The following is a 10,263-nucleotide window of genomic DNA, read 5'->3' as shown; positions in this document are numbered from 1 at the left end:
TTGCTAGCTATTGAATAATAACAAACATCCTTTCCCCATAATTACATTACAGGGGGACTTTCATTAAAAAATAACAGTTGATGGGCACTGAGGGGGGCACTTGGCGGGATGAGCACTGGGTGTCATGCTATATGTTGGCAAATTGAACTCCAAAAAAAAAAAATTAAAAAAAATAACAGTTGAGTCTATGCTTAAAAATCTTAGATGTTGCTATTTTAATACTTCAGCTTTTGAATAATATTTTTAAAATGATAAGAACAGATACTACACTTGATCTTAGCCAAAAGGACAAGAAGAGATTGCATAATATTTTTAAAGCTGAAGTTTGAATGATTAACATTAACAAGATTCTAAAATGCTCATTATTCAATCATTTTTTCTGTAATTAATAATTAATTAATTAATAATAATTAATACTTAAGTACTGTTCTATTATTTCACATAAATTTTAACAGTTTGAAAAAAATTTCAAGTTTTTCTCTCCATGAAGATTAACATATGTGGCACCAAGAAGTGTCCTGCTTGCTTGCTTTTCCTTCAAGGAAAAACCTGCCATTAAGGTGCAAACGGTGTAATTAGCTGACAGACTCCATCTGTTAGTGGCTTCAGGACCCTTTTGACTCCATCTGTTAGTGGCTTCAGCACCCTTTTCCCTTTTCTGCTTCCAAGCTGAGGCTGTAATCTCTCCAGGCAACCCAACCCAATGACTGAGCAGGGACCTGGCCATTTATGTCCAAGTAAGACTCTTCTAATGACCAATCTGCTCCAGTCATCCCTACCACGTTATCTGGCATTATGGCAAAATTGCACCATTGATCGAACTTTTCTCTGCACAATCCTACTTTCTCCCTCTTCCCTTTTAAAGACATCAGGTTCACATGGCAATCTGAAAGTTTCCATTCACTAGCCATCCTTCCCTCACTCTCCTTTATCTTTTAAAAGTATAAGCTTGGGATCCCTGGGTGGCGCAGCGGTTTAGCGCCTGCCTTTGGCCCAGGGCGCGATCCTGGAGATGTGGGATCGAATCCCACATCGGGCTCCCGGTGCATGGAGCCTGCTTCTCCCTCTGCCTGTGTCTCTGCCTCTCCCTCTCTCTCTCTGTGTGACTATCATAAATAAATAAAAAAAAATTAAAAGTATAAGCTTTAGTCTAAAAATAAATCCTATTCTTCTAACTTCTCTGTTTTCCTCCGGGGAGATACTGATACAACGTAGGTTTATAAAATGCAATTTATTTTTTTTAAGTTTTTACTTAAATTCCAGTTAGTTAACATACATTGTAATATTAGTTTTAGGTACAATATTGTGATTCAATATTTCCATACAACACCCAGTGTACTCCTTAATCCTCCATCACTTATTTTACCCTTCCCTCACCACCCACTGCCCCTTTGGCAACCACCCACTTGTCTATAATTAAGAGGCCTGGTTGTTTCCCCCTCCCTTGCTTCTTAAATTTTGTTTCTTAAATTCCACATATGAGTGAAATAATATGGTGCTTATCTTTTTTTGAGTGACTTATTTCATTAGCATAATATTCTCTAGCTCTATCCATTTTGTCGCTAAACATTATAAAGGCAATTTATTTTGTACAATTAGTTTTTATTCTTTAATAGTTTAGCAAACTTTATGCACATATTCTGAATAGATCATAAGATTAGAGAAAACATCCCATAAATTGATAGAAAAATTCTTATCACCTTTTTCTTTATCTTGGAATATAATCATAGAAAGTGATTGTCTTAGTTCCCTCAGGCTGCTATTTGAAATTAATATAAACTCATAGCTTATGAAGCAGAAATCTATTTCTTACAACCTTGATCAAGTTGCCAGTAGATTCAATGTCTGTGAAGGTTCATATCCTGGTTCATGGGCAGCTATGTTTTCACTGTGTCTTCATGTGATTTGAAGGGACATGGGAGCTCCCTGAGGTCTCTTTTACAAAAATACTAATCCTCCAAAGGACTTATCTCCAGATATCATCACACCAAAGATTAGTTTTCGAATCTGAGGAGACAGAAATATTCAGTCTGTAGCAGTACTGTTGTATACTAATTTAAAAATTCAAATGCTAAGTCATGTCCATATAAAATCAAAATTAATAAAAAAGATCACATAGAATAGGAATTTATTTACACTGGCTTTGTTGTAGGCAGTTGACTTCCTGTTACTTAAATATCTACTTGCTGAGGTTTTCTTTAAGCAAAAGTGAGGTTTGAATCACAATTGCATTGATAGACTAGCAGTACTGTTTCTTGTATCTGATATTAATATACAAAAATATATCTTTAAGAATCAATCTGTTTTTGCATTTTTTTAAAAGATTTTATTTATTTATTCATGAGAGACACAGAGAGAGAGAGAGGGACAGAGACACAGGCAGAAGGAGAAGCAGGCTCCATGCAGGGATCCCAACGTGGGACTCCATCCCGGGACCCCAGGGTCACGCCCCGGGCTGAAGGCAGGCGCCAAACCACTGCGTCACCCAGGGATCCCCTGTTTTTGCATTTAGTATTACATATTTCAAGTGCTTTAGCAATTCTGGAATCACATGTATTATTACCTTCCATACTTTACTGTCAGTTAAATGTCCAAGATTTTTGTTAAGGGTGGATTCAGATATTTCATTTTTTGTTTAGACAATGAAATACCTGTAAATTAATTATAATAATGCCTATACATGAATTCAATCTATTTTGTAATATATTACACAGCACTCATATCATTTATCTAATAAAATAGAAGAAGTAATCAAATTAATATGGTCAGAATCTGAAGAGATTCACTGACTTAATTTAACCAGTATATAACAATACTTCAGATCATTTGAAAACAGGAAAATAACTTGAACACCTCATTATCTACTTCACTGTAAGATTGAATCTTAGTACAGTACAATATTTGTGAAACTCAATAGCACTTAGTCTGAAAAAATATTATAACTTGCCATTCAAGTAAATTCCCTCTTTAATATTCTTAATAATTTAGCAACATGATTCATGTTCCAAGAACATTATTTCTATGCGTACATTGATAATCAAAATTTAAGTAGTTGTGCCAATAACTACACATGATAGAACTTTGTGATGATAGACACCAGGGACATAAAGCTCTAAGGTTTTGTTTAAACAAGAAATTTTGTAAGAATTCAAAATATACATAACACTTATTTTACTTAACATCTGCCTTGGTATTTAATATGTATAACTATCCGATCTCTTTAGTTTCAAATAAAAATAACCTACATACAATTAGAAATTGTTATATGACTTTGTCCTTATTTATTTAATTGTATAATTTCTAAATACAATTTTGTGTTGTTTTTGGAACTTAGGTCTACATCATTAAACTGCACTGGGGGATTGACATGACCAACACCATTGAATAGTTTTACCAATATTTAGAATGTTTCCTGTTATAACACCTTCTAGTATATTGAACTAAATGTTGTTGTTTAACCAAAATATTGTCTTCTTATGTATGGGCTATCTAGTTTGGTAGAGTAGGTAAATTTTTTATGTCTTCCTTCTCTCATTCCAAAGAAATTCAACCTACAATATAGTTGATTGATAGCTTCAGCATCATAGTTGAAGCTGGTATGATATTGGTAGTTTGGTCAAATCAGAACCATTTGTGAAAAGATTAAAGTGGCTCCATTCTAAAAAATAATACATAGTTAATCACCACCCAGATTTATCATGATCGTGTTTTGAGCTAAAATTCAGTTGTTGCTGTCTATGCAACTTTTCCAGGAGAATATCAGCATAGAACATGATAACCAATCTTGTCTCCTTCAGATCACAAGCAAATATGTATGTGCTGATTACTTCATTTCTAATAGTAAGAAGAAAAAGAGCTATTTGCATTTTCTGAACATTTATTATGGGCCGTGGACTGTGGTACATCCTTTATATATATATTATAACACTTATTAGAGTGCTGATAAATAGTTATTATGATTTTAGTTTTATATATAAAGAAAAAAGAAACTTGTAAATTATGTGCTGAATATAATGATCTTGTAAAAAAAAAGGCAGAAATTTAAGCCTCATTTATCCAGTTCTAAAAGTATGTTTAGTATTACAAAAATATGAGATTATAACTCACTTAGAATTGTTTCTTTCATTAGAATAATGTAAGCTGCCCAATGTTTAGAAAGAAATGCTTCAATCTGAAGAGTAATTTTTATCTATGTAATGGAAAGAATAGTTGATGTATATTTGAAACAATTTCACAGGCTGACTACAAATGATTTTTAAAATTGTCATATGACTCAAATCAGTTCTTCATATAATTGCAAAATAACACCTTTTTAGCATTCACCTCAAAACTACAAGAAATAGCTTATTACTTATATTTAAAATGCACATATTTTGTACTATATGAACTTACTAATGTGATTGATGAATATGATATTTAAAGAATTAATTTAGAATAATTTTCCCTTTATGTTGTTAATAATACTATCTTTTGTTAAAATTCAGAAGTTACTAAAACTTCATAAGTAAGTCTCTTCATATATATTATAAAGGAAATTTTTTCTTGATTTGTCCTCATGATTTTTTTCCAAGTAAGAATTTCCTAGAATTGTAAAGGATTTCATATAGCAAATTCCCTGTACATGCATTTCACCAATCTATTTTGAAATAAATTATAAAATGCTTCTCCTATTCAGACAGATTAGGGGCAAGAATAATTAGACAATTTTCTGTTATATACATAGATTTAACTAGAAACATTAGATTTATATCTTCTGATATTTTTTGAACTTCTGACCTCATCTCTAACTAATACTAATTTTATATCTAATGGGGTTTATCTGTCAGTTAGTTGCACAAAGCTCCAATAAGTTTCTCAAGAAGAAAAATAGCTCCTAGCATCCAGAATCGTGTTTATCATACCATTCTTCAATTAAAGGACAGGATTCCTTGGCAGAATGGCTGGTTCTAGAACTGGGCAGGAAATATATAAGATTAGCCTGAAGATTTGTTAAGGCCAGAAAGTAAGGATGTTATCAGAAAACAAACAAAAGTAAATTCACAATGATGGATATACCAAAGAGACAAAAGAATCAAATGAAATAGCTCCCACAGGCTAAACCTGAACTTTTGAGCAACAAAATAAAGTAGCTTTGGGTTATAACACAAAGCATAAAATAATATAAATGAGTCCTTATTAATAAAAGTGATTTAATTAGGAAATAAAGGGAGGTGAAGAGACAAATCTTTTTTTAAAGATTTATGTATGTATGTATTTATGAGACAGGTGGTATGTGAGGGGAGTAGCAGAGGAAGAGAATCTTCAAGTAGACTTCTCACTGTGCACGGAACTGGATGGAGGACTCAGTCTTACAATCCCTGAGATCAAGACCTGAGCCAAAACCAAGAGTCAGATGCTCAGCTGACTGAGTCACCTTGGTGCCCCAAGGAGACAAATCTATGTAGATTAATTTCAAGTAATTATATGATACTTTACTCTTAGTGGAGTGGTGTATGACTCTTTACATCTTAAGTATGAATTCCATAGTGACATTTTCCAAACAGTAAACTATGAAAAGTAGTAAACAAGGAGCTATACAATGGAGAAATCTGGCAAAAACTATCTTACCTAGTGATCAAGGTTAGCATCAACAGTGGTAAGTCATGCTGATAGTTGTACACTTGACATGATATAATGAAAATGATACTTTACCTCTGTTGTTTTACTCCCAAAAACATACACCCCAGTCCAATCATTTTTAAAACATCTGACAAATTCCAATTAGGAACATGTTACAAAATATTTGATGTATCTGCCTCAAAACTATCAAGGTCCTCAGAAACAAGGAAAGTCTAAGAAACTGTCACAAAGACCACATGAGGAATGGGAGATCTGGGAACAGGAGAAGTCTACTAGAAAAAAAAAAAAAACATAAGGAATCTTAATAAGCTATGGATTTTAATTAATATGTCTCAATATTGGTTCATTAGTCATAACAAATATGTACCATATTAATGTAAGATGTAATAAGGGAAACTAAGTACATGGCATGTGGGAACTCTCCATACTATCTGCCATTTTTTCTGTTAATCTAGAACTGTTCTAAAATAGTATCTTTTAAAAATGAAATAAAAGGGAACATACTGTTTGGCAACCAAGAGATAGAGAGGTAGAGATGAGAGAGAGAGAGAGAGAGAATGAGAGAGAGAGGCAAGAGAAACAGATGCTAATATTTTATCATTTCTATATGTCATTCATTCATTCATTCATTCATTCATTCATTCAATGAACATTTACTGAATATACTATGTGTCTCACACTGGAGCAAGGAACCGGAATACAAAAATGAGGTAGTTGATTGAGCCTTCTCAGGGTATCTTTATGATACCTAACTCTTTCCTGCTTCAGGACCTCCTTCTTTTGCCAGGAACAATACCTCATTTTGCATAATGCATTAGCTCTTCAGATTTCAAGTTAAATGTTACTTTCACAATGAGACTACTTCTTACTTATCTATAGATGTCCCCTGATACTTCTAGTACTGAACAATGTCCTTTACCTCCATGGCATTTGTCATATTATACATTTGTTTTTATTCCCTTTTTGGGACCTATAGTTACTTAATCAGACTTTATATGTGTGGTAAATTATGCCCACTTTGTTGATAACACTTTTGGTGAGTACTCAATAAGTCATATGGATTCACACATAACTCCTATAAATTGGCTAGGTCAGCCATTTGTTATGTTCTCATTTTCCATAAAACTAAAAGAGGTGACTAATTTGGACAGCATAAACAAATGCTCCTGATAACATGCTTTCCCAGTTTTGAGTTCTTACCACATTGAATGATGTATATTCAGATTTGTTCAAAGTCCTGGTTATGAGTTATTAAATATACATGGTAGCTAAAATAGATCCCTAACAAAAATTGTATTCAATTTACAGAGGGAAAAATAGCAACATCTGTTGAGCACTTTCTCAATGTTGTACAGTGTATAATAGGTTCTCTTACTGGAATACTCTGTAAAAGTAGGAGGAACAATTTTGTTGACAAGTGAGGTAACAAAATTACTAATCAACTTTCCCCACAATAACAGTATTTGGCAGAGAATAGGCCAGGAATACATTACTCCAAACTCTATGCATTTTACAATACATCTCAACTCTGTTTTACTCAGAAATCCTACTAATCTCAACAATGTGTAAATTTTTCTTGTCAACTTTATGTCTTGAATTTATTCCTCTGCTTCAGAAATACTGATGTTATGGAGAGATATAGATAGAGACAGAGAGAGAGTGGGAAAGGAAAAAAAGATTTTCATAAGATGTCCATCCCTAGGAATAATCTGTGGGATTTACCTCCTTCTTGGTCTCTGAATTAAAATTATCTTGCAGCCAGAAATAGAAGAGGAGCACAAATCAAGAAACAGGAGCCAAAGTTACAGACTCTTTGAGTTCCATGGCCCAGAAAACGTAGAACAAGCAGGTTAAGCTGAGAGGCTCCCACATTACAATTCTTAATAGGGCTTCCCAAGGGGTGGAAGGCAGGATGGCACTTGGCCCCTGCTTCTAAAAAGAGAATTATAAAAATGGCTATCTCCCAGCTGATCAAAACTACTTTTTTATAAGTTGTGAATTAAAAAGACAAAATTTTAAAAATCACATATTTATACATAAGAAGTTTCCATAATTAGATTAGCCACTACCCCAATATGCCATAAAATGTAGGATAGAACTATGGAATCATTTTATACAGTATGGCTAAGACAGATGGAGAGATAAAAAGAAAGAGAGTGGGAGATACTCAGAAAGAGCTGGAAAACTATAATTTAAAAAATAAATTAAGAGATGGAAATGTAGGGCACCTGGGTGGCTCAGTCAGTTAAGTGATCAGTTCTTGATTTTGATCAGGTCATGATCTCAGGGTCCCAGGATCAAGCCTGGCCATTGGGTTTCTGGCTTGAGGATTATCTCCCTCTCACTCTGTGCCTCCCTCCACTCACTTCTCTTAAATCTTAAAAAAAAAAATCACTTCTCTTCATCTTAAAAAAGAACGGGAAATATAACTTAAAAATCAATAATTTGATTAGGATTTTATTCCAGAGTCATTTTGTAGAACAGCTTTCAAATATTTAAAGTAAACGTACTTAGGAGATATAAAATGATTAATCAAAATATAACTTTCCTTTAAAAAAACTAGACTTCTTTTACAGATGAAAATATATCAGATGGTATATAGAAAACCATAAAAATATGAAATAAAAATAAAATCATTGAAGTAAAAATGAAATAGATCTCATAATCATTAATACAGTGAAATAGTGAATTAGTGAATGGCAAGAAGATAGAGAATTTCCTAAGAATAAGTAACAAGAGAAAAAACAATTTAAAAAGTAGAAGAATAGCTGGAAGATTTAAAGGATTGAAGGGATTGGACAATTGTCAGGAGTTCTGGGAGAAGAAAATACAAATGATCAAAAACAATATTCAAAGAAACAATTATTAGGATTTTTTTTTTGATAAAAATATCTTCAAACCAGTGGCACCGGGGTGGCTCAGTTGATTGAGCTTCTGGCTCTTGATTTTGGCTCAGGTCATAATCTCAGGATTGTGAGATTAAGCCCACGTAAGTAACTAAAAAAAAGAGACTTAATAAGAAAAAAAAATACACTCAGAGGTAAAGTTTGGGATCCAAGATGCAATGAAAACTACTAATATTGATAAAATATGGTAGTGAGTGTGATTAACTCTTGAAGGAAAACAATGACAATTTCTTGAAAAATAGAAATAAAATTTAATTTTAGAAATAATAACTAAGTGGGTTTGTTTTTAATAGGTAAAACGCCTAGACTTTCATTTAAATGGTACAAAGAAATGATGAATAACTTTGGTTATATGATTGTATAAGCCAATATAATCCTAAAAACTTAAAGATAACCAACAACCAAACAGAAAAATATTGTTTGCAATTCAGCAGGGGAATAAAATCAAGGAATATAAATGTTTATCAAAGAAGACAGAAAATGGTAAGGCGATTAAAGCAAAAGTTAGGTTTTTTTTTTTAATTTTTTATTTATTTATGATAGTCACAGAGAGAGAGAGAGAGGCAGAGGGAGAAGCAGGCTCCATGCACCGGGAGCCCGATGTGGGATTCGATCCCGGGTCTCCAGGATCGCGCCCTGGGCCAAAGGCAGGCGCTAAACCGCTGCGCCACCCAGGGATCCCAGCAAAAGTTAGTATATAGAAGATCTGAAATAAAGTCCTGAGAATACTTTCAAATATTTAAATAATCATAATAAAGACAAATAGAAACCTATTTAAGTTTGAAATTTTAAAGCGATATAGCTTCATGTTTAAAAAAAGATATCTGAAATTAAAAAAAACCATTTTATTGTATTGGCAAAAAAGTCAATAATATGCAAATAGTGTGAACACAAGCTAAAATAACTGAGCAGGATAACATCTTTTATATAAGGAAAATTGTTAAGGCAAAATGAATGCAAAATGAATAGTACCTTATAATTTCGAAATTTTGCTACTATGAAATCATGAATTAATATACTCAAATCCATGAAGGAGAAATATTTTGAATAACAATGACAAATGCATAATACTCATTCTGGGTCATTTTAATAATCCATTTTCAGGAAATGAAAAACCAAGCATATCAATTAATAATTGCATGGAAATTTTGAGAGAAAAAGTGCCTGTCTTGATCTAAAAATATATATAATATCCTATGACATATTTACAAAATTTCATTTGCACACTAGGGCTGAAAGATTTCTTCACAATTGTGAAGAATGAGAATTTAATGAATATCCTCTACTTGAATTATGATCAATTTAAAAATCAATAATGAAGTTTTCAAGACCACCTTTGTTTTGAATCCTCAAAATGATAGTTTATGATTACATGGACTAAAACACACCATGGGAGTGTGGGAGGGAGAAAAGGTAATACATATAAAAACTAATAGGTTATAGATAAAAAGATATTCTGAGAAAAATGTGTGTTTATATATTCTTAAAATTATCATTTTAAAAGCTGTTTTAGTCACATAACAATTCTAATTCAAAGGTGAAAAATAAAGGACTATTGTTATCAAAGGAATAGTAGAAATGAAATTAAAAAATAGAACAAAACAGGTAATTGAGGGCAGAATTATATTTAAATGTAAAAAGACTGAAATAGTAAAATCTCAAAAAAGATTAATAGGGTAAAATGTCTTACTTTTTTTTTTTAAGATTTTATTTATTTATTCATGAGAAACACAGAGAG

General features: G+C 32.4%; 1 pseudogene; it reads right to left on the bottom strand.

Annotated features, from left to right (window-relative positions):
- Positions 1-202: 202 nt before the first annotated feature.
- Positions 203-300, bottom strand: LOC112933399 (U2 spliceosomal RNA; annotated as a pseudogene).
- Between the last annotated feature and the right edge of the window lie 9,963 nt (positions 301-10,263).

The sequence above is a fragment of the Vulpes vulpes genome, chromosome 2 (genome assembly GCF_048418805.1).
Source record: "Vulpes vulpes isolate BD-2025 chromosome 2, VulVul3, whole genome shotgun sequence".
In the NCBI taxonomy this organism is placed as follows: Eukaryota; Metazoa; Chordata; class Mammalia; order Carnivora; family Canidae; genus Vulpes; species Vulpes vulpes.
This window is presented reverse-complemented; position numbering and strand designations above follow the sequence as displayed.